The sequence below is a fragment of the Megachile rotundata genome, chromosome 12, assembly GCF_050947335.1.
Source record: "Megachile rotundata isolate GNS110a chromosome 12, iyMegRotu1, whole genome shotgun sequence".
NCBI lineage: Eukaryota > Metazoa > Arthropoda > Insecta > Hymenoptera > Megachilidae > Megachile > Megachile rotundata.
In genome coordinates this window covers 7,459,686-7,486,528 of record NC_134994.1, presented here as the reverse complement: position 1 = coordinate 7,486,528, position 26,843 = coordinate 7,459,686, and the positions used below count along the sequence as shown (strand labels likewise).

Sequence of the window (26,843 nt, the reverse complement as noted above, 5' to 3'; positions counted from 1 at the left end):
CGAACTATTATATCCCGGTGATGGTTAGAGCAGGAACGCGTTTCTTTACGTAGAGAGGCGTTTGTATCATCGAATGGAGCAATCTCGACCACCGTACACTAATATAGAGTATGAAAAAAGGGTAGCTCTGAACGAGCCGGCCGATGATCAATCTTGATTTCTTAATGCGACATTAATAGTCGGTGATTAAAATCTTCTTAATGATACCGGGACCTTCTTGATATAAACTGTAAATTAATCTTGCGATTACCTCGCCATTTGCAATGGCAAATGAATGGGATTCGCGTATCAGTAGCGGTAGATTGAAGGTAAAATATTTTTGTGGGAATTGGGTTCATTCGCGTTGTAGTGTCACGCGTTATATCGCTGGTAATTAGGATAGTTATGTGTTTAGATTACTATGCATTTATATCGCTATGCGTTTGGGTTACCACGCGTTTATATTATTATATGTTGTATTATTACGCATTACATCGCCACGCATTAGATAGCCACGCGTCGAATTACTACGAGTTTATAATCCACGCGCCGTATATCCACGCGTTAGATAACTACGCGCCGTATATCCACGCGTTAGATAACTTCGCGTCGTATTACCGCGCGTTAGATAGCTACGCGTCGCATTACCACGCGTTAGATAACTACGCGTCATATTACCACGTGTTTAGAAATTCACGCAATGTATCACCACGCGTTTAGAATTCCATGCGACGTATTACCACGCGTTTAGAATTCCACGCGACGTATCACCACGCGTTTAGACTTCCACGCGGCATATCACCACGCGTTTAGAATTCCACGCGCCGTATCACCACGCATTTAGAATTCTACGCGCCGTATCACCACGCGTTAGATAACCACACATCGAATTATTATACATTCATAGTTTCATATACCGTATCGCTACGTGCCGTATTTCTATGCATTGTAATTCCACGCGCCGTATTTCCACGCACCGTATTTCCACGCGCCATATCTCAACGCATTGTATCTCCACGCGTTTCGAATTCTACGCGCCCTATCATCACGCATTAAATCACAACATATTGTAACACCATGCGTTTAGATTGCCACGCGTCGTATAACCACGTATTAAATCACCACGCATTGTATCGTCACGCGTTAATATTACCAAGAGTTATGTAACCAGTGTATCACGCGTTATATCGCTACAAATAAAAGAGAAATTTACACAATATACCAAGATGAAATTAAGCAACCTTATTTAACCCCTAAAAGACTCAAAACAAGACACCTCATCAAATTACCTATCGCTAATATATCACTCTCACATACAACAGTATTTATTAGTCCAGTAGTAATAGTACTAGCCCAAGTACTAGTAAAAGTACTAGTCCACTAATTATATAAACATTGACATCTGTGAAGGGATACAATTAATTAAATATAATGTTTAATGAAAGGATATGAATAAAAGTGCTATCAACGTTACAAGAAATCCCATCGATGTTGTAGGATGGTGTCCCCATGGCAGGTCGACAAACGACCGACCGGAAAACTTATATCGCCGCACAAAAGCGAGTAGGTTAGTATAATAACGCGATATCCATAATAAACGCGACCGGTATCCTCTCATTGAGGGCAACAATGCCTCTGATAGATGAGTTAATCGGTAAGTTCCTCCCCGGTGGGGCGAGGGGTCTAACTCCGTCGTTTCATGTTTCATTGTGCGGCATCGTTGCTCGAGGACGTCGACGATGATGTCGTCGATGCTCATGTCGACGGCTTACAAGTTGCATTTCAACGGGACTAGTGTGCATAATGCGTAGGTATTAACATAAACCTGTCGAAATTCTGTCAGGTCATATATAGCAATTTTCAATTTCAATTTTTTGCGTTATAACCTTTTTGTAAACTGATTTATTATATTTTTGATACGGGAATGTGTTTGGTTATCATGTTTTTGTTCATCTTTAGAAATGTAGCGTTTAATGATTAGTAGATTAATAAAGGTAGGTTAATAGATTAGCAGATGAATAGATAAATACATGAATAAATGGATAGATGAATCAATTAATACATGAATAGATCAATGAATTAATAGATAATTTTATGTGAGCCATTCTGAAACTAATGTGTTAGCTTATATGGTTTATATGAACATATGTTCATATGTGGATATGTTCATACGTTTATATGTTGTGCATGTGTTAATATCTTCATATATTCATATGCTAGTATCTTTTTTGTTCATATGTACATATGTTAACACGTCTTCATGTGTTCATGTGTTCATATGTTGATGTATTCATGTGTTCATGTGTTGATGTATTCATGTGTTCATATATTCATGTATTTATATATTTATGTGTTGATGTGTTCATATATTCATATGTTCATATGTTCATACATGCATGTGTTCATATGTTTATATCTTCATACATGCATGTGTCCATATGTTCATGTGCTCATATGTTCATGTACTCATATGTTCATGTATTCATATGTCTACACATCTACACCCTCGTATCTTCACATGTCCATACGTTCCTACCTTCACATCTTCACACGTTCACTTATTCAATCACTCTATCAAATGAACGCTTCATACTTCAATTTACCAAAGTGATTTTGGCAAATGGGTCACCAGCATTCGATTACAAACATCCAGCACCCCACCAACTTCCTGAACACCAAGGTGTTCAAACTCAGATTTTTAATGGTTCCATATACAACAAATCAGAAGTTCTCAACTCATTTCCCCGGATCAGACTAAAATGTACTCAGGTTTTGAAACAGTACGCTACAACAGAACGACTGAAACATCACCTCGAAAGACTTAGGATTTCTATTATCCGGATCAGTGGATGCCAGTGGTTCTCACATCCGGAGTTTCCCTCGCTATTTTCTCGATAGTTCTTCTTAATCAAAACGAAAGAACAGTTGGGAGCTGCTGATCGCATCGCAGAGTAATTCATCAGAGAGGATGCTGGGACTGGCAGACCTCCGCCTCTTCTTCGAGGTTTTCTATCGTTTCTCGTCCTTGTTTCTCCGCTGTATTCTGTCGGGCAACGAGGTCAAGCTGCAGCCAGTGGTTAATTTGTCCCTTCTTTCCTCGTCCTGGCGTTAAAAATCGCCTCTTTCCGAACGACTCGTTGCTGACCAACTCAGATTCGACCGATAACAAAAATTCGACCAACTCAGATATTCCCGACGATTTATCGAGCACAAAACTAGTATTAATTGTTCGGAAGTTTTTCCGAGCAGAATAATGCACATCGGGAGTTCCTCATCAGAGGTAGTTCGCATGAAGCACGTCCGACTGCAGCCTAAACGATAAGAGGGGAGGGCGCTGGCTATATTAAGGCCTGATTGACAAACAGGCTGACCCACATTCGCGAACGAACGCGAAGAGCACGCGTTTACAACCGACTCCTTGAAAGATACATTTCGTGCGGATAATTATATGGCCGGCGTTCGAGGAACCAGAAACTGGCACGTGTTCGCTAATTCGTGAATTTCAGCCTGCGGAAGGCAACGAGCAATTGTTCCTGGAAAATACCAGTCATTTTTGGCAAATTACTCGGTCGCGTGGACGGACACTCGTTGAAACGATGATTGAACGATAACATTCTTGCACGATACTTCCTGATGGAATGTTTTTACCGATATGACACCGATTGAAACCCGTACATTCAAACGTTTACAGATTGCAGGAACGTAGAACTCAGCGTACGAATTTAGGGATTTGGTGAATTGGGAATTTGGAGATATGGACATGTGGGTACCTAGGAATATGAGGGATTTGACGGCCATAGGGTGACATGCCATAGGTTTTCATAGGGTGACTGTCTTCATCTTATATTGTCCAAAAAAGCACTGACAAAATTTTAACATTATTTTGTAAGATATAGTTCAGTTTTAACTAAATATACCTTCAAGCCTATCTACCCTTTCCACAAGTAACATAAGCTATAATAATAAAATTTGACCCTGAGTTCATATCTGAAGGTCACCTTCCTACCACGTTTGTTTACAGACCAATCCACATCTACAACAAATGTACACAAGTAATATTTGAAAATAATTTTGCCATGAATATCGCCGATTTGGCAAAGAGTTAAAAAGGCAGTGTCCATCGTGACATCTTTAGTATGTAAATCGCAGAGCGAAAACGTGCAGCAGGTTGTCCGATCGTTTATCTCGAAATTTCAAGTACAAGATACGAGCAGAGGCATCGAAGATCGAGAAAGGCATCAGCGGAGATGGTATCTACGACCTTCTGTTGAGCATTCTGTCGGTGTCGCGGTTCCTACAGAGGTTAGGCAAGCCGGGGCTCGATAACGAATGGCCGGTCGTTACGGTAAATGTCTTACTCGAGGGCCCGAACGACCGATGGAGACCACTGGGATAATGATATTATTACGGCCATCTTGATTCTCCTGGGCCACACTATCATCATACGTCACCCGTTGCGCGCGAACGCGTTGAATCCACGCCGTATTACGGGCATATATTTCCTGGCGTGTCCTGGACGACCGGTTGCTTTTTGCCGCGCGGTTACAAAGTATGATGATCCCGCGGAGACGGGACTGATGAAATCATCAGGACGCTCCAGATCGTCCGTGGCTCGAGTTAATATCGACTAGAGACGCCTGCCAGGACAAAACGTTCCTTGCGTTTCTTACACGACCGGAATGAGGCAATTTGCCGCGAACCGACGATGGCTGGCTGGCTCTCGTGAAAGGACCTGTACAACTTCCGCAATCACCAATCCTTTCGCTCTCGCGGAAATTCGTTTCATCGTTCGGAAAGAGCGTTGCAATTGATTAAACGATAATCGCGGTTTGGCGACCGGCTGCTGAGAAAGTTTACCGAGCAAATGATAGTCCTCCGCCTTTCACGTTTCGTACATTTCACGCCATTTCTGCCTTCCGCGTTGTTAGCCAACGAAGATTTTACTAATGTTCGAACACTTCGGATGCACTTATGTAACTATCGTCTATGTCTGTTACCGAACAATTCAATATTTGCATTGTTTAAATCTCTTTTCTGATTCTCAAATTTTTTACCCTCACGATGTAGGAATTTATAATTTTTCTAATTTATGAACTTTTCAATGAACAAATTTTAAAATCCTCAAGATACGATCCCCAAATCTTTAATTTCCTTTACCAATAAATTTTGAAGTCCCTAAGTTTCTAGAGTCCATACCAATTGTCATAAGTCACATATCAAATGCCATATCAGTAAATCTTCAAATCACATAGTCCCGAAATTCTCAACCCATAGAATCCTCAAATTCTCAGGAACTCCTGTAAGTCAAGTGAAAAGCATCCTCCCTCTCCGTAACCATATTTTCCCCAATAAGTTACATTTACACCGAACCTCATTATGTTCGATAACTTCGTGGATACCATATTGTACCCGAGTGAAACTTGCAGTTATTTGCATTGTAAAGATTGTGACATATGAACCAATCGAGCGGACCAAAGTTAACCGGAGGCAGCGAACTTCATCCGTTTGCACGTATACCCGGGCGTCAGTTTTTCTGACGTCCCATAAAGCCTCTATCACCATCATCATTATCGCCATTACCGTGCATCCGCTAACAGTCGGTTGGATTCGAGAGCCACGCGCGTTGGCGCGCAGGTAGTCGGTAAGCTTCTTTTATCCCGTGGAGAAACGCTGGCTATATAGCCAGCGCTATGTCGATAGCGGTCGAAGCAACATTTGTAAACGAGCGACATTTGTTTAGCGAATTTCACGGTGCACGCTGCGTCCATTTCGTCTCGGGGCACGATCGCGTCTCGTCAGGTCGTTTTCGTAGCCGGCATCGGAGGTTAGCTTTAATATGGCGGACGCCGGTGTACGGCTTCATTAAGGCCTTCTATGGTACACCGTTGGTGGCGCTAGTGATGTATATTAGCGATATCTCATAAGCGGGAACGGGAATTAAAAAAAAACACACAAGGGATACGAATAAGAGGAAGAAAGGCAAAAAGGCTGGTAATGACGTCAGCGTCAGGGCAGCTGCCTCGGTTATTAATTAAGAATACGGACAGACGAACGGACCAAGTGATCGTGCGGGCTGAAATTCGCCCAGGGGACTCCGGGAAATTAATCGTGCGCGATGGATTTCGAAGTTACGAGCCAGCCAAAGATACCGTGGAATACCTTTCGGCTAGGAACTACGCGTGCTAGGAACACCGAACTTAATTACGTGCCGTGAAACACGCAGAAGCTAACGCGATGGAAAGAGACACGAAGAAAGGTGTCTCACAGATGTTAATTACTTCCAAACCGTCTAATGACGATATTCATCAAAAAATCATCACTAATTCGCCGGAACTGCTCGCTTCTGAGCAACCTTTTTTTATATAGAATGTCTAACCTGAACATAGTTGGATGCTTTAGAATCTCAAGCAACGTATAGCTACATCACTGTTGAACGTGGCGGGATTAGAAGAAACTGGACATCGGGATATCCTCATCTGATCAGACTTGGATATTTTTATATTGGAGTTAATGGCACATCTAACTTGATCAAAATTAGACATAGAATTAAGAAGGAACAGGACATCTAATTTGATGGTGAACATTTAATGAAGGATGAACATTTTTGCATTACACACAAGAGGACATCTAACTAGATCACAATGGAACATATTGCAATGTGGAGCAACAAGACCTAATCAGATCAAAGTTGGACATTTTGTAATTAGAACGAACAGTATATCTAATTAGGTTTCTGCTGAACATTTTAGGATCAGAAACTGTACGGTATCTATCCTGACCAAAGTTGAACTTTTGAAATTGGAAACAGTGTATCTAACCTGATCAAAGTTGGACCTATTAGAACTACTAATGAAACACGTATCATGATCCAAGTTAAATCATTTACAACTAGAAACAATAGAGTACCTAATCTGATCGATGTTGAACGTTTAGCAATCAGGTGCAATAAAGTGTCTAATCCGATGAAAGTTAACCTGGAACTAAAAGCAATGGAGTATCAGATCAAGCTTAACTTGGGGCCTAATAAAATAACAGTCCTGATGAAATTTGATTCAGACCATCTAACCGGATGTTAGAGTTTTAAGGTATTTTGGAGCTATAAAAAAATGAGATTCTAAGATGTCGCTCTAGAATCGCGGCTGATTCGTTGAAACGGCAACTAATGAAAGCCTCGCGTCGGCCATGTAGAAACAAGAGGAACGATGCAGCCACAATGAACGTAATCACGGGGAACGGTTGAAGTTTATTTCTCTGATAATTCATAGGATAAATTAGAATTCTAGCGTGATGAAGCGGCAAAGAGTCTCCCGGCATCCTTGCAGGTGGGATCCGCAGCGGCAGCGGGAGGCGCAGGCGGAAGTTGAGCGTGGCTCAAACTGAAAAGCGGCGGTGCTTCTCCAAGAATTATAATAACGAATGCTTAAATCAGCTTAGCCGCGCTAACTTCGCTTTTGCGACTACCTCCCATGTAAATATGGAAGTAGCTCTCTACAAAGTGGAAGAGTGGGAGCCGTCGGGCGATTGGGTAGACCGGCGAGACGGGTAGGGAGCAGCTCGACGGCGTCGCCCGTGAAAACGTGGCGAGAGGTGGTGAAGGTGGAAAGGCGGCAGAAGGTGCGACGCGTGGAAGAGTCAGAGGGATTCATGAATCCCAGATGCGGTGGATTAGAGCCGTCTTTGCCGTATTTCTGTTTTCGAGCAAGACGGCAACTGGCTGCAGATTAATGCGAAAGTAGCGCCGTCGGCGAAGCTGCTGCCGCCGCGGTTGGATTAGGAATTAAATAGCCATTAAGTATCCCTCTAACAGACCCTACCGACAAACCGTTTCAACGTGTACAGTTTTCTCCACGGAAGTGTGCGAATTACTCCAAAATATACTTACACTCGTTTTCGAGGAACGCCATTACGCGTTGTTACGCCATTTAGTGACACGAAGTGTGGATAATGGTGGAACATCACGGTTTCTGCAGGTTGTGAAATATCTCGAATACTTCGAGAGTGGAATCATCTTAATTCGGATTTACTGTTTGCTGAGTGTCATGTTTTTAGAGGTTGAGTGTTTCTATTTGAACAGGACTTGAACATTTTTCATACTTTCTAGCCTATATTTAGTCGGAACTATTAGATTAGTAGTTTTGATGGTTTTCTTGCAGGTCCAAAAATTTTAATAATTTACAATATGAAATGATAAATAACTCTGACCACTCGTAAACTGCATACAGAGAATTGCACTTCATAAACTACCCCAACCGAATAAAATTTGTTCATCGAGTGTATATTTCTTTCAGTTAGCAAATCTCGGAAAGTGTATATCCGATGCATTGTTAAAAACGTTGAAAGCAAAATCTCCAATCGTAGTATTAATATTCTACCGCGTGGTTATTGGATTCTATTTGAGCACCTCTGATACGACTGGTTCAGCTATAGAGAGCTCTAAACCGAATCCAATCCTGATTGACGTGCGGCAAAGAAGAGGGGAAACTATCGCGAGGATTATCTTTGGCGCCACTAACACCACCTACGGACGCCCACGAGATCTAGACTTCTCTTCTCTCTCATATTATATTCTAACAAGGGATGCTGAGGTCCCAGCTCGGGGAACAACTTCGGTCATCGTCATCATCCATCGAGTAAAACAAAAGGCTAGCTGTCAAAATGGATCCCCGGTATCGGTGAGATCTCTCTCATTGCACGGATACACTGATCCGCATTAAAAGAGAGCTCGTCTGGAACGATGTTACGCCTACACGACCGAAGTATGACACGTATAATCTGTAAAGAGCCCCTAATAATGGATGAGTTGATCGAGGCGTTACGTTAGCTAGCTTCAAACTATCTGATCCATCGTTATCTCCTGAGTACCGGCTCCCTTTTGTCTCATATGCTTCTACAATCGCTCCTGTACTCCAGAGAAATTAATCTGAGTCTCTGTATGCAATATTAGTCTGAGCTCTGAGCTTTGTTATGCAATATTATAGTCATCATCGATGTCACCGGTAGCGAGGCTACGGTCGGTAATAGGGAAAACAGTTTTTCGTTAATATCTCGTTGTCTGTTAGTTCTATGACGAAAATGGTTATTATAAAACTTGTAGGCTAGGCAATTTTGTACAAGAAAGGTTTTATAACATTTTATCATACGAGCAACCGTTTTCGAGATAATGACTCGAGAATTTTTATAAGTATACACCTAACTCTGGGGATGGATAATGAAGACTTTGAAGATTTTTAAGTCAGTTTCGCCTGTGTCTACCTATACTAAACAGTGTATATATAAAAATTGGTTTGTATTCAGTAGTTTATCACAGTCCCAAATCAATATACCTAACAAGAATGTGGACAACCACGAGGATCCTACTAATTTTGAACCAGTTGTTATGACTATATCAGAAACAAAGATACAAGGATATCCAAGGTCCCTATAACCTGACAGTGAAGAGAGAAAATAAGTAAGAAACTTGTACGAAACTTAGGAAGCATTGAAGTGGGTTGTTTGTAGGCAAACACGAGTCCACCTCTCCGAAGACCCCTAAGGTGTGTAAGTCAAAACGTGGTTGATACCAACGTCCAGATGCAATAGTCACGATGACGATGACTGCGAAGAGCAATATCGAGGAGAGGGAAACCAAAGATGATGATGATGATGATAATGATAATAATGATGATGGCGACGGAGGTAGTGGATCGTAAAATAAAAAAGGAAAGAAAAGGAGGCACCACGCCAGGGATGAAATTACCAAGTCGCAAGTCACTCCTGTAACACGTTAACCCGAGACTCGTCCAGTCCCCTGTACTATAAGTAAGACGTCCTGGAAGAAGGTGGGCTCCAGATATCCGATCGCTGGAATGTACGTAAGCTGGTGCTGTTTCTTCTGCTCGTTTCCAGTTCCCTTGTTACCCGTGTTACCTGCTGTCTGTTATCTCGCATTATCTAGAATAAGACGCGATCTACCTATGCAAAACGCATTAGCTCCACGATATTTTCAACTGAATGTTATGTCTAAATATACACAAGTCTTAACGCCTTAACAAATACGTTTTTATGATAACATCATAGCAAGCAGGTGTAGACATGTTGAACACATTTTTAGTATAAACACTTGATCAGGAGAAGATTGGACTTATTACCCTTCCAAATTATTTTTTCAACTGTTGATTGATGCAAGGTTGTTTTTATTAAGAATTATAGTGTTTAGAGGTATGTCTGGTGTGTTGGAAAGAGTATATTTATGATAATATAGGGACTTATATGGGACTGTATGTTACAATAGCGTGTGGATGAACGTGTGGAGATATAGAGGAGAGCAATATTAATATGTGATAGCACAATGCATTGCAATACCATATGTGGGGATATAACGCATAAAAATACTAACGTGTGGTGATATAATGGACAGAAGTACCAGCGTGGTAACACAACACGTGGTACTGTGCGTAGAGATTCCAACATGTGGCGATACAACGCGTGGAAATATCAACACATAACAATTCCACATGTGGCGACAGAACGAGTGGAAATATCAGCACATAACAATTCCACATGTGGCGACAGAACGAGTGGAAATATCAGCACATAACAATTCCACATGTGGCGATACAACGAGTGGAAATATCAACACATAGCAATTCCACATGTGGCGACAGAACGAGTGGAAATATGAACACATAACAATTCCACATGTGGCGACAGAACGAGTGGAAATATCAGCACATAACAATTCCACATGTGGCGACAGAACGAGTGGAAATATCAGCACATAACAATTCTACATATGGCGATACAACGAGTGAAAATACCAACGTATGGTGATCCAACTCCTGGCAATACAACGCATAGCAATTCCCTATACGTGACAATGAAATACGAGGTGATACAACGAGTAATCAATCCACCAAATAAGGCAATATAACAGTATGTAAAGATCTCCATCTCAATGTACACTTCCCAATTACATAAAATGGCGCCTAACCGAGATAATAACCCTAGAAACTGGTCTATCCAAGAATTAATCAGAATTCGAGTTGAATCCTCCATTACAACACCTCAGCCAACACTGCGAACCGAAAATCCGCAATACCTGCATTCATGAAAAGCAGCGGCAACCGCACTTGCTATCGCCGCTGGAGTTATTCCTTCGCGGTGTCGAAAGACAAATAGGGGACATAGGGCAGAGTGTAGAACAGAGAGAAAAGATGTCCGGGTTACAATGCCGGGGGAAGGAGAGGGAAAGGGATAGGGCAGGAACGGATTGAAGCGAGAAGGGAACAACCAGGAGATGCACGGTTAGTTAGGGCTCGTGTTTGCCGAGCGAGTTACCCTAACCCAACTCAGGCGGTTGGCGGAATTAAACGTTCGACGGAGGCTCGTTAACGTCATGAATATGTACCCTCCTACTCTGCCACTCGCTATACTCCAGCGTGGTCCACTCTCACCGCTCTGACTACGCTTCGTTCCAGCAGCCAGACCAGCGCCGCTGTTTGCTGGTTAATATTCATCGGTTACTGCCATACACCCAGTCAGATACTGGATGATTTTGCGATGGGTTCTGATTACAATCGATTTGATCGCCGCTCGGTTAAGATCGTAACGCGAACCGGGGACTATATACTGTCACCGTACTTTTTAGCTTTTCGTACTTTGATTCACATGTGACTTGTTTCGGTTTGGATGTGATTTAAAGTTTAGCAACTTCTTCGGTGAATGTGGTTTGAAATCACATCTGGTTTCTAGCAAAAATGTGACTCAACGTCACATTTCATTTCAGCAAGTTTTAAGTCAAATGTGAATTGACGTCACGTCATATTTTCAACAAGCATGTAACTCGACATCATATTTCATTTTAGCAAGTTTATGTCAAATGTGAGTCGATGTCACATCATATTTTTAGCAAGGATGTGACTCAACATCGCATTTTATTTTAGCAAGCTTTATGTCAAATGTGAGTTGACATCACAGCATATTTTCAGCAAGGATGTGACTCGACATCTCATCTTGTTTCCAGCACGGATGTGACTTGACATCACATTCCATTTTAGCAACTTCTTTGTCGGATGTGGTTTAGAATCACGTCTTGTTTCCAGCAAGGATGTGACCCAACATCATATTTCATTTTAGCCAATCTTATATCATATGTGATTTGACACATCATACGTTCAGCAAAGATGTGGTTTGATATCATATTTCATTTTAGTAACTTCTTTGTTAGATTTGATTTATAATCTCATCTTGTTTCCAGTAAGTATGTGACTCAACATCACATTTCATTTTAGCAGATTCCTTGTTGAATGTGATTTGAAATTTCATTTTGTTCCCAGCAAGTATGTGACTCAACATTAAATTCCATTTCAGCATATTCTTTGTTCGATGTGATTTGAAAGCACATCTTGCTCCCAGCAAAATTGTGCCTCAACATCACATTTTATTCTAGCAGGTTCTTTATCTAACGTATCCAAAATGTCGATATCAACCCAAAAAGAATGAGAGGCACTGTACCAAAAACCACCCCCAAGAGTTTCAGCACACGTGCACCTCCATCCTGCACGATTGTTTTCTACAAAAGAAACACATTCGTTCGGTGAATAAGAAGTAAATGGGTTTAACCAAGCTCGATGGTTCCGCGGCCTATTATTTCGGGGGTGGATACACACAATGTGAAGCACCTTCGCGGAAAGAAACGTGAACGGGGAGAAATTTCGTGTGTACGTGGCCTGCAGCGATTCTATATTACCTTTAAACGATACAAAAGAAAGAATACCGAGGAAGAAACACAAGAAAATGAAGTATGAATAAACGGGAAGACTTGTATATATATTTTTAGCCGCTACTCGTTCTCGCTAATTAATCAAAGGTTGAATTGTGAAAAGAGCGAACGTGATCCTGAAGTCACGGTAGTCCGGCGAATCCAACACGACAACGTATGGTTCTTTGAAGCAGGAAGGTGACTCTTGAAAGCCGTGACGAGTCAACAATGAACGCCATAGATGATCCGTCTACAATGTCTACGGCGAGCTTACCGCCTTGTGGCGCGAGTGTCGCTGAAGGATATGAGTTTGTTGTATTAATGGGAGTGTGTGTGTTATGGAGAGATATTTGTAGATTTGTGGAATTCATCAAATTTGTAGATTTGTGGATTTGTAGACCGATACTTAGGTTCTGAGATTTTTACATTTTTATGTTCTAAGACCTCAGGGTCTTCAGATCCACATATATTTTCACATATGTTCGTTTTTCTCTAAATTCCCATATGTAGAGATCTACATAGAGGTCTCCCCATACATGTATGTAGATCCCTATGTCCCTCTTTGAGAATCCTCAGATACGTTGAGTGTCCTCAGATTCTTATATTTCTATCTGAGAATCTTCCTATGTCCATATATTCATATGTGAGGATCTCCATATGTGTATAGATTCCCATTTCATATGTGGGTCTTCAGAGGTCCACCACGTTCCAAGATTCCTACATTTCTAGATTCCTATGTCCACGTGTTCCTATATTCCTCTATTCCTATACCCCTAAATCCATATGTCCCTACAGTGCTATATCCCCATATTCATATGCCCACAAACACATATGTCCTTACAGTGATATATCTCTATATTCCTATACCTCCAAATCCATATGTCCCTACAGTGCTATATCTCCATATTCTTGTACCCCTAACTCCCTGTGTCCTTGCAGTCCTATGTCCCTACATTCCCTACACTCTATAGTATTATATACCCATACTGATACACCCCTAAATCTCTATGTGCCTGCACTCCGACATCCCCATATTCCTATACCCTGAAATCTCTATGCCCCTATAGTCCTACATCCCCATATTCCTATACCCCTAAATCCCAGTGTCCCTATAATAATCCTATGTCCCCATATTCCTATACCCTGAAATCTCTATGCCCCTATAGTCCTACATCCCCATATTCCTATACCCCTAAATCCCAGTGTCCCTATAATAATCCTACGTCCCCATATTCCTATACCCTGAAATCTCTATGCCTCTATAGTCCTACATCCCCATATTCCTATACCCCTAAATCCCAGTGTCCCTACACTCCTATATCCCCAAATCCCTAATATAAGCATAATACTCCAAAATGAAGGTACCATTCTAAAAACAGTTACGTATACTGTATTCAGTACGAATCGAAAGTTAGATTATGCGAATGGCAAAGAATGGGATTCGTTGGAAACCGAATCTCGGCATTAAGAATAACAACCGGCCCCCGTACCACAATTAATTTATCATCGAGTCGACACGTTAGCGGAGCATTCAGCGTGGAAATAGGCCCGAGTTAGTCGTCGACCGGTGCGAGTTATGCGTTGGTCATTTATATAAATAAGAAGCAGAAGCGATACCTGACTACCATCCACTGGGTGACTCCACACTTTGCATTATTCCTGCACGGCCGGGAATCAAACGCTCGGGGGATTACGAATACAGAAGAGAACGCGAACCAAGTATTCAGAACACGTTCACCAGCGGTATCGTTAGCGTATTTTTCTTCGAGCAACGAGCACCAACCTCGTATATACGCTTTTAATGAACGGCTACTGTCCCGAGTGTCGACCATTATAATTGATGAAAGAAATTTCCATCACCGAAATGTCTTCATTTCCGATCGTAACTCTGGCTGCCTTGCATGATACGCGCGTATCTTTTTATCTAATTGCTGAGATTTTTAATTAATCGCAGCCGTGCACGGGATGGAGGCTATATATTAAGTGCTAAATAAATGGTATTCGTGTCTAATAATTCATAGGGTATTTTTCTGAAAAAATAATTTTAGCGTGTTATTCGTATTTGAATAGTTTGGGATCAAGATTGCTATATGTTTAGATCACAAATTTTTATATCATCAAATTTCTATTTATACAAAATTCTATATACCAAAATCCTTATATGACCAAATACTTAAATTCCCAGATGCCTATATTCCAAAATCCCTATATTTGCAACTCGTTACTTGGGCTGATACTTATATTCTCAAATTCGTGTATCTCCAATTTTTTACATTAGAAAATTCCTACATTTGCAAATCCGTGTATTCGCGAATCTCTAGATCTCCAAATTCCTAGATAACCACATTTTCAAAATACCAAATCCCTAGATCCCTACATTTCCAAATTACCAAATCCCTCGATTTCCAAGTCCCTAAATCCCCAAATCCTTAGATCTCCAAATCCCTAGATCCCCAAATCCCTAGATCCCCAAATCCCTAGATCCCCAAATCCCTAGATCCCCAAATCCCTAGATCCCCAAATCCCTAGATCCCCAAATCCCTAGACCCTCAAATCCCTAGATGCCCAAATTTCCAAATTACCAAATCCCTAAATCCCTAAATCCCTAAATCCCCAAATCCCCAAATCCCCAAATCCCTAAATCCCCAAATCCCCAAATCTTCAAATTTCCAAAATTCAATATTCCCAAATTTTTTATCTCCCAAATCACTAATCCCCCGAATCCCTAATTTAAATACCTAACCTCCCAAACCCCCATATTCCATTTTGATCTCCCAAATTTCTAGTATCCTAAAAACCTCTACCAACAAATACCTAAATCCCCATATCCCTCTATCCCCAACTACTTAATCCATCAAATTATCAAATTCTCAAAAATCCCCAAGAATCAACAAGTAAGATTCCTCCCACTCAATCTTCATATTTTTCAACAGAAGTCAGATTTGTCCCTGACTGTACCCCGAAGAAACGTGAGATTTTTCAGAAACACTGGTAGAATAGTTGAAAGACGTCCGTTGAGCTTCACAAATCCAACATATGCGTGGAGCAAACCGGGGCCGGTAACAGGTCGTCATAACATTAGTCGAAGGCCTGACAAAAGACCCCTAAGCAAATAAACATTCTAACGAACCAGTTACTTAACCACGGGGCTGACCATCGTCCATCGAGTGCAAGAGAAAGAAAAAAAAGAGAAAGAGAAGCGAAAGAAAAACAGCGGAGCAAAGACAAACTGGTCCAGGAACCTGATGCCGAGACATCTCATTACCGGATGCTGTCGCAAGCTGCGGAAACAGTGGTCCCCGGTCGGACCAGTCTCAAGGACGCCAGAATTTGGCACTATTGATGACAATTAACGGTCCCTGATGACCCGGAAAGGTCGGAACAGGACCGGTTAAGAATGGGTTTTCAGAGTCGTACCGATGGGATGAAATATTCATGTTGTTATTACAGCTTCGCCTAACGCCGACCGAAAATAGGTCTGCCTGTTTCAATAGGTGTAAATATATTCCTGAGCATTGTGCCTTACCGAAGTTAAAGATAACCGTAAATTAATAGGAACTCGAGAAACGAGAAGCGGTTTCGAACAATAAACGAAAATAAAAATATCACGCAATTCGGCATCGCATTCACGGTCCATGAAAGCCCTTTGTGTCTGAGGGCTAGTTCGACTCTCAATTAACCCATCAGCTACCGAATGGCTCCCGCGTTTAAGTTACCACGAAATCTAAAGGTGCGGAGGTAAAAAAAAATGGAAGGAAAGAGGAGGGACAAGTCTGAACCATCGAAAAGGGATGAAATAAGGAGAAAAGAAAGAACGGCAGAACGATTGAAAGTCTAGCCTGAAACCGCTTAATTAATTCAGATTTATCCGAGGCATGACGAGCCAAAATTTCATTCAATTCTATCCTTTATGCTTCCTTTCTCTCTTACGGATCTTGCCAGCTAACTTGGAGAACGTGACAACTTTGGGATTATTATTCCTGCAATTAAGCTTTGCAGGATTGTTCTAATGGCTATGTAGGTGATGGCTGAGTCACGTGACACCTCTCGTTGGATTGTGGGTAGGTCGGACGCCCCATGGGCTTGTGGACATTGCAGATTTCGATGCATGGAGATTTTCAACCAGATTACAAAATCTTTAAATTCATAAATCAACATACTTTCAAATCCACAAGTTTAAACACATGTGTAAGCAATACATTAAACAATCACCATACGTTCTATAATAAAATTACAAAATGTTAAATATAATCAATACCATTATCATCTACCAGTATCATCTAATAGCATTAGTACCTAACACTTTTATATTTCAGTATTGATATTTAAGTGTATGTCACTGATACACCCTGTAAAAGAACAATAAATTCACATATTCAGTACAGTTCCATATACAAAATATTTCATAACACATTGACTTACATCAAAAATACACAGAAAATAAAGAAATCCTAAAAATTCATTTAAGAACATATTCGATTTAACCCCACTGCAATATCACCGATGAAACAGTTAAAAATTATAGCAAAACAATAAATTTTGTTATCAATAGAAGTCCGAAATCAGACGTCATCGGAGGTTATGAGCGGTCGCGAAACTAAAATGGTGGCAAAGTCAGATCTTCCTCGCTTCCTCTCCCTTTCGAAAGAACACGTTGTTTTATTATCCGGCGTGACCATCGTCTCAAGGAAATCGCTGATACAAAGCGTAGCCCGGTTGCGACTTGGATTTCTCACGATAGCTGGACGTTCTACTGGAAAACTGAAGATCCATACAATGGGGAGAACCGTGGCCCGTAAAATATGTGAGAAGAGACCGAAGGAAACAATCTTGGCGCGCTTCGTTAAAACTACTCCTTCCTCTTCGAAAAAAAAACTGGCTGCTTCTTGTGAGTCATGTTACTTCGGTGTGCAACGATTTCAGCGATTCCCGGATTCATCCTTGATGTTCCACGAAGTATGAAAGACTTCGTAAATACTAGTTATACGCGTTATAAATATATAGACACAAAGAGATCGTAAAAATTGAACCCTTATAAGGTCAGCTGTAATACAAGCGTGCACTTAAATAAATTCTTTTATGTATCTTCATGAATACGTCTTTTATACTCGTTTCCTTTCTTCTAATTATAAGTTACACCTTTTTTGCGCGTCAAGCCAAGAAGCAATGAATTTGCTTTATTTTCCTACGAAGTGGAAAGTTTTTTGTTCGTCGGGAAGGGTTCTCTTAATTAACCAATGAGATTAATCTTATTTATTTTGTGTTAAAGGTGCTGGTCTATAGAACGATCAGTGTGCGTATAATTATTGCTGTATGTATAAATATGTAGTTACAGGGTGTTTCAATAAAGTGTGTGTAATATTACACGTCGACACGTTTAGTTTATTTATTGTAAATTAATAGACATATAAGTGAATATGCATACTAACGGTAAGTGTAACAAGTTAAATTGTAATTTCCTTTCTCATTTATTCTGACGTTGCAACATTATACGCCATGTTGCCCGGAACAGAGTATCGCGTGAAATTACGGTTCGAAGTTTGATGATGGCGTCGAGGAGCATCGGTTGCCGGCCTCTAGCCGTCCCATCGATGAATATATTGCATCCTCCTCGAATAAAAGTTGAATTACTACCGTTTGACGTGCGAGAGAAGTCGTCTCTCGTGTCAGGTGGCTGGCGTTCTCGTTCCCGTCTGTCCGTTTCTACGAGTCACACCTTGCAGGAAACACTTCAGGCTTAATTGCTCCTTCAGGACCCTCCCCCGGCGGTTCGTGAAGCGCAGAATCAGCACGGAGGCTAACGATATATCCAAACGAGTTCTTAGCATTCCACCTGCACGAAACCGAACTTTCGTTCACTCTCGAATATACAGCCCAAAAACTTAGATATTGTTGCTATGAAACACTTTTAATCACTCTTGTCACTTATTGCTCTAATATGACATTTTAATGGCAGTTATTTGTCGAATTTTGTTTTTGGTTACTGCTGAATTGATGCTGACTTATAAAGACTTATAATGTTACCCTTGTATTGACTTATAAGGTTATTGACTTTTAGTATGTTGATACATGCTGTACCTCAGGTTCAAACTCATCATATTGACCTATCCATGTTTTTTATTATTGATCACAATAAGAATTAAATCCATATAATAATTTGCTAATGCAGGTCCAACACGTGTCCTCAGATGCAACCACATGTGCAGCAGTCAATGTTTTTCATTATTTATCACAATCACAATTAAAACAATATAATGAGTTGGTTATGCAGGTCCATCACATGTATTCAGATGCAGCCACATATCCAGCAGTCAATGTTTTTCATTATTTATCACAATCACAATTAAAACAATATAATGAGTTGGTTATGCAGGTCCATCACATGTATTCAGATGCAGCAACATATCCAGCAGTCAATGTTTTTCATTATTTATCACAATCACAATTAAAACAATATAATGAGTTGGTTATGCAGGTCCATCACATGTATTCAGATGCAGCCACATGTTCAGCAGTAAATGTTTTTCATTATTTATCACAATCACAATTAAATTCATATAATAAGTTGGTTATGTAGGTCCAACAAATGTATTCATATAAATAATCTGTGAAGTAGACATGTTTCTAATTATTCATCAAGAACAACCAAATTCATGCTGCACATGCAGATGCACCACACATCCTCAAACTCAGACCTTGTTTTTCGTTCTGAATCTCTAATGGCCACAAAATTCGTGCAACTTCATACACATACAAAAAGATGAAAGAATTTTTCATTAAACAGACCATGCGATTATTTTCACGGTGCGCCGCGTGACAAGTCCCGAGAATTAATCCGCGCCCTTCAGGAAGATTACGGATTTCGAGCAAAGTAAGGATTTCCGTCAGGGTGGAAGGTGGTGGAAGGTTGCAACGCAGAAACGGCAATCTCCTGAAGTGTTTACTCTGTGTGTCCAACAACGCTCACGCTCCCATTCGGTCTCCCTTCCTTTCTCTCGGCTTCATCCCGAAACTTTCCTGGAACCTCATCACGCGTCACACTTGCTTCCAGCACGGGCGGATGCTCGACACGCTTTTCCCTCTTCGTTCATCCCGCCGTGGCCCACGCGTACGAGTCTCACCCGGCACGATCCGGTCGTTCATCCCCGAATCGTCGATAAGGTGGATTCGTTGGTGAATTTCGCGAAAATCGCCTGAGGCCGAGTGGCTCGACGAGGCGGCGAATGTTTGCCGCCTACACGTCGAGTATTGTTGAATCACGGCCAGCCTCGTGAGGAAAGGGGAACAAATAAAGGGTTATTGTATTTACACCGGAGCTTCAAGCTACGGCTTCGCCACGTGTGCCATGGTGATGTTCCGCGTCGCCAGAAACGATAGTGAATCCTTCGATTGCAGTATTACATTTCTGACATCGATGACGGATTCTCGAACTTCACTCGATTAATCGGATGGTACATTCAAGAATACATCTCTTATATTTAGATGAATACTACAGTCTGAAGACTACCATTAGTTTTATGGACTTTTAGGGAGGTGGACGTTAGGAAGATTAAGAATTAAATGTATAGCATTAGGAATGTTCTTTAGAAATATTACCAATGAATCTTTGCGCAGAAATAGTCTTAGTTAAGGTTAGAATTATGGTGCTATCAGCTGACAAGGTAAACGCGAGCCAGTTTCGCTGTATTAGCATTTCACACGGCGTAATGGCGAGAGCGGTGTGCGCGTTGTTCGTTGGGGGTTCGGCAGTCGGGTGCAGAGAGCGACAGAGATGAGCGGTGGTGGTCGGTAGTTGGGGTGGCGGGTTACACAGCACCAGGAACGAGCCATCATGCCTTGTGATTACCGGGTGGCCCCGGTAACGGGGGCAGGAGACGGTGCTGGGTGCAGAGAACATAGCCTCTCATTAGGACTCGCGTGGCGCGATGCGAAATAAGGGTGTATCGCCAGTCGGGAAAATTGTAAGTGTCGCGAGATCAAAGCCGGCTGTAGTAACGCGATATCGCCCCCGCATGATAGGGCCCGAATTACCCTGCGCCCTGTTACGACCCCCTGTGCTCGTTCGCGACAGAGAAACTGCCACTTCCTCCGTTTATAAGGCGATGGGTGGGCAACGTAAGGAAATATCGTTGCCGGAAAGGTGTCAACTGCAGCACAGACTCCCAGTCGTCGGCATTAAGCAGGGAGAATTGTCGTTAGAGAGGTCTCAAAGAGAATTCGCGGTCGAACAGGCGCGAAGCGGTTTTTTGATCTTTGACAAACGATAAGGCGGATCTGGTTTCGTTCGCGATCAAAACACCGGGTTCTAGCTCGTTAGAACTCGTTGGAATAATTGCGTTCGTGTATATCGTTCGCTATACGGATCGATATCTGAAGTCAGAGTAATTAAAGATCAACCAAAGTGTGGTATCGGAATGGAGCAACGTTTCCATTTAAGTTCATCGAACTTCGACGAGCTTGTCCTTTGAACACGGTCAAAGAAACTACCATGAAACGGTATCGGCTGAAAAATCGATACCGCATTCCCCGCTGGCTACCTCTCGACCGCCTAGAAGCGTAGTTCGCAAATTAAACCGCTACGGAGCAATCAGTAGGATTAAACGGCAGGAAACAACGCGCGCTCTCTTTCAATCTGTCTCCTCTGGCGTGCGATCAGATTAGATTTTATGAAATCTCCGTCTGAAATCTGCGCCGAATGCGTTCGCCAAGACCAATGGACCAGGGAGTCTATCAGATATCGCCGAAAGACAATTTGTACCAGGTGTGACCCGTTCCAGGTGGTAGCATTAGGTATTTACACCTAGACGTTTCAGGACAGTTTTTAGCTATGGAGCTTATTCACATCCATGTGCACGGTATCAAGGAGGATTGAAAAATTTTAAGATTTGGGAATTTTGAAAACATTTTTGAGGATCTTTTAAGTTTAATAAATTAAGGAATTTGAAGAATCTGGGACATTGCAGAAGTGAGTTTGTAAGGTTGAGGAATTTAAGAAGTTACAGAGTTTGAGGACCTGGAAGATTTAGAAAATTAGAAGACTTAGAAATGAGGGTTCAGAGACCTGCAAATTTATGAATGTGGGAAGAACCACACCATTTACGCTATGTAATCAGTTAAATCTCGAAACAGAAAACATAGAAATTTCAACTGAAATCTTCCAGCTATGTATCAATGCCCGTGAGCGTCCGTCACTAGCCCATCGCCGCACCCTAGCAGAGTTCTCGATCGCTCTGATTTCCTGCAAAAAGAGCACCATCTTTATCCGCACGAATCGATACGGGTTTCAGCATGGATATACGTGTCGCCGTCCGCAGAACGAGGTAGCCGTTTTGCCTGTTGCGGGAGCACAAATCACACGGTTGCGAGCCGGTGGGCCTGCTGGCCGCAATTATAACCGCGTACACGTTGTAATAACCGTGCACGAGCACCGCTTGTAATATATCCAAGCCACCCTGCGAGCGAGCCGTAAGAACGCCGTTAGAGTCCAGAGGGACCTGTTCCCGGAGGTTCGGTCAACCCCGTTTTAGAGGCGACGGCACCTATATCATCGAAAGGCCGTGGAAGATAGGAGGGGGTTGAAACCGGCCGAAGGACCGATAGGATCGGGCTGCCGTGCGACGTTATTTACGATCGATAATTAGCGGTATCTATCGCTGGCGGCGCCAACTTCACGCCGTACTCCGCCCAGGCCCGGCCAATGATATACCATACGCTCCGAGTGAAGTGCCAGCTCTTGTTTCTGGGCTGCTGTTGCTGCTGTTGCGGTTGCTATCGTTGCTGCTGGCCAACTTCGGGCTATGATCGACGGCTCCGGTTCTTGCAGCTCGTGCGACGACCAATGCTTCTGATAAGATAACGTGTTTGTTGTAGACACTGAACTCCGTCATGTTTTTATAATATTTTAGTCAAATTTTATTGAGAGTAGCAACAAGGGTATGTCATTTAGCTGTTGAACTTCTGGGTCTTTTGAGGAGTTCGAGGACATGGGTTTTAAGAAGAGTTTTGGAATCTTGAGATGGGATAAGGATTTTGAATTTGATACTATCAAATGTACATGATTAAGGTACAAGTTTAACAATTAAAATATAGCCTAATTCATATAAGTCTTATCTAAAGAAATCATGCACTGTATCCAAATGTATCGATACATTTTACATAGTAATTTAGTGTGTTTGCTAATGCGGTGCTTTGCAAATTAGCACACTGCAATATAGCACAATGCAATATGTAAAAACGTACATACTGTGTATTCTATCACAGTGCACTCCAATAGACCTCAAAATACCTCGCAGCAAGATCTTGCATTTTATCAGAGTACCACTACGAATCATACGAAAGTGGCAATATAACGCGAGTACCATATTATTACATCTAGTTTCCTCCGAACGTCCCTTATTGTGCATCGAACGCGTTAATTTTCTGTATAATTCGAAAATTTGCGTACCGGATGTATTATGCGATACAGGAAGGAGGTTTCTTTAACCCGGCGGCGGCAATGACTAGGCAACGGTAAGTGTAAATTATTACGTGGAATTGAGATAGAAGTTGTGTACTGTAGTGTAGAATTTTCCAAGAATTCATCCACTTATGTTCATTCAGATTAGAAATTGTAATTTTTAAACGGCTCGACTGCTGGTATTACGTGGCGCGTTCAGTTCCAGATAACGGCATAATGAATTGAAATTGCGAAGGAAGTGATTCGAAAGGAGTGTATCTTTCGTGATATCGACGGCTAACGGAATTCGCTTTGTAAAATTCAATTAACGATCGGAGGATAAGGTGGCCGATGCACGGTGGACGCTCGTGTTGGTAACGCAGCCTCGATAAGCTTTACCAAACTTCCTACGGACCGTGGCGTTACCGCGTGAAATTTGAATAATTAACAATATTGCAATGTTGTCGAGTCACTTGGCGGAACAGATGGCGATTAGCGGCGGTACAAACCGTTGGCATTCGGCCCGCGTCAGTATTCGTGTACGAAACAATTAACACCCGTTCCTGCTCTTCTATACGACTAGGTTTCTTTCATTTTATTTTTTTATTTTCGGGACACGTTCGTTAATCCGACACTTCTTGGCTGGTTTCGCGGTGCACGATTAATTAGGGGAAAAATTAATTAAGTTAATGGACGAGAACGAGAGGGGACTGATAAATTGGTGAAGAAAATGGCCGGAAGGACCGACCGTAAGAGGAAAATGAAAAATAAATGATGCTCTATAATGGACAGCCGCTTGAAAATAATTGCTGAAATTACTGACGAACTATGACGAATCTCTGGACGTTAATTATTACTGTTTCGAGTGGCTTTTTTCCAAATTTTTGAGTAATTAATAAAATCTACACGTACTGTTATACTGTTGTTTCAACCTTGGACATGCATGTTTAGTTACAATTTATAGTACTTTTTTTTTTAATGAACATCTTTCCATGTCAAATCATATGGACTACTGTATACACTCCATACAATTATTATTTTTATTTTAACTCATAACGTAATGTTTTGATATCACATATTGGTTTTACATATTTCCAAAATTAACAGTCAAACTGTAGAATTTTTTAGAATTATTGTAATAAGTATTTTCAGTTAAAAGGTGTTAGGTTATGAACTCTACTTAGGTACATAATCTAACTTTTAGCTTTCGACACTCAAGTGTTAGCTTATAGGTTACACATAACCGTATAGTGCCATACATAATAGATTTTACAGGTTATGTACTCGATTGTCAACGAATACCTTCACATTATCCACTCATATACATTTATGACATCTAAAAAATTGTTAAAATTTATGACAAATTATAAAGAAACGTAATAATTCTTTTTTAAATTAAATTGAAAGAATAAAAATTGTAATAATTATATAAAAAAAAAGTCGTATAAATGACAAATGATCGTCGATTGCTAGAAACGAACGATAGACGACAGTGTGGTGTAAACACATTTACGCGGTCCGAAACGAAACGAAGTCAAGAGCGCTCGACGGAAACGGAAGTGCCTGTCATAGCTGGATACATAAACACGCCAGGCTATTATATATTCACGCAACGGGTGCCGCGAATAATCCCTTAGTCGCCTTGAATTTCCTACCGGGATGCCTGAACAAATATCGCTTCCTACCTCGCAAGACCCGACGTAACCGTGGCGAGGTAAACACGACGCGACGCTTCGTATTACTATTGTACAGATTTTCCTCGCGTCGAAACGTTTTCAATTGTTCCTAAAATCTACGCTGATGCAATGTGACTTGTCTGCGAGAATCGTGGAATCGTTTAAGACAGGGTTTCTCAAACGTTTATGGACACAAATCTTGTGTTGTCAATGGTAAACTTTAGGGATTCGTTCTTGGGTAATATTTTGATAGGTAGGAATATTGAAGGTTAGGTAGGTGAAGGTTATCAAGGTTAATTAGGACATTTTGGGGTTGCAAGGTGTCAAGGTTTTTAAATTACAAAATTTCGGTTTGGGGATTGCAAGGTTTTGGAATGGTACAATTTTAGTTATGGTTTGTCGGTTCAGAGGAGTTGAGGTTCGAAGATCCGCCATTTTGGAATTTGGAAGGCTTGTAGTCCCATAGTTACGAATTTCTAATGTTCCAATATTTCTAAGTTGTAATATTACCAAGGCCCAACATTTCAAATCCTAATATTCTCAAGTCCCAATATTTCGAAGTTCTAATATTCTCAAGTCCCAATACACTTAGGTCCCAATATTTCCAAATCCTAATATTCCCAAGTCTCAACATTTCCAAGCTCCAATACTTCCAAGTCCCAATACTCCCAAGTCCCAATACTCCCAAGTCCCAATCCTCCCAAATCCCAATATTTCTAAGTTCCAATATTCTAAAGTCCCAATATTTCTAAGTTCCAATATTCTAAAGTCCCAATACTCTGAAATCCCAATATTCTCAAGTCCCAATACTCCCTAGTCCCAATATTCCCAAGCCCCAATACTCCCAAGTCCCAATCCTCCCAAATCCCAATATTTCTAAGTTCCAATATTCTCAAATCCCAATACTCTGAAATCCCAATATTCTCAGGTCCTAATACTCTGAAATCCCAATATTCTGAAGCCTTAATACTCTGAAATCCCAATATTCTCAAGTCCCAATACTCCCAAGTCCCAAAATACGAAGATCCCAAACCCCCCAAAGTTCCTACTCTCCCAAATATCAAATTCTGCTAATTCAAAACTCTCGTAATCTCGAAACGCTCAAAGTCTCAAACTACCCTTTCGTCTCACAATACCCAAAGTCGCAAACTACCCTAAGTCCCAACTCACCAATCTCCCCAACTTTCAAATTACTAAAGTCCCAAACTTCTGAAGTCCCAAAATCCAAAAAGTTGTCAGGAAGATCCTCCAAAAGACACAGTACAAATAAACACGCATATCATCCATCGAGAAACACGCATTATTTTAAATTCAAAGTTTCATTATCTTAATTCCACGTTCTAAAGTTTCGTCTATTGTTAAATCCTTCGTTTTGCCTGTGGACACGTACGCATCCACGCACATTATTCAGGGCCGTATCTGTGCCATGTGGTCAGCAGGGCTCTTGGCAATATTTATGTCCGCGTAACTGTCCGCCTACCAGTAAAGGGGTTCCTAAACGCATCAATTTCACGCCGCGGCGCGAAAAGGGCGTGAATATTTGAAACGGATATCCATCTTCGGTTACTTTATTATTTGGCCGGTAGAGGATCGCGGAAAGGGACCTTCGTTTCCTATTATTATTTTTTCAGCCCTGCTCTGTCTCGTGACCTATCGGTATCACTTTCCTCTGCTCGTTTCGTTTGAAATATCCATAACTCATTTATCTTCTTTTCTTCTTTGTGTGATTTTGACTTATTGAATATTTATATTGTGTCTGTTAAATCGTCATTAATTATCTGTTATAGAAACTAATTTATTTAGTATTTTACAAATTATGTTAGGTTAGGTTCACCTTAGGATGTGATTGTGTTTGAAGTGGTTAGGTTAGGTTAGAAAATTCTAGGTTAAAAAATAATTACATTTAATAACTAATTTATCATCTTTTCTTCTTTATGTGATTTTGACTTATTGAATATTCATGTGTCTATTAAATCGTCATTAATTATCTGTTATACAAACTGATTTATTTAGT

General features: G+C 41.2%; 1 long non-coding RNA gene across 2 annotated transcripts in view; it reads right to left on the bottom strand.

Moving 5' to 3' along the window:
- Positions 1–26,843, bottom strand: part of LOC143265502 (uncharacterized) — a 48,898-nt gene that overhangs the window by 7,324 nt on the left and 14,731 nt on the right. Inside the window, exon 3 of one of the 2 annotated variants that reach the window (XR_013040120.1) lies at positions 22,336–22,562. The exons of the other annotated variant lie outside the window; for it this stretch is intronic. This is a non-coding gene — a long non-coding RNA (uncharacterized LOC143265502). Of the gene's footprint in view, positions 1–22,335; positions 22,563–26,843 lie in introns of those variants that run through there. 2 annotated transcript variants of the gene reach the window in all.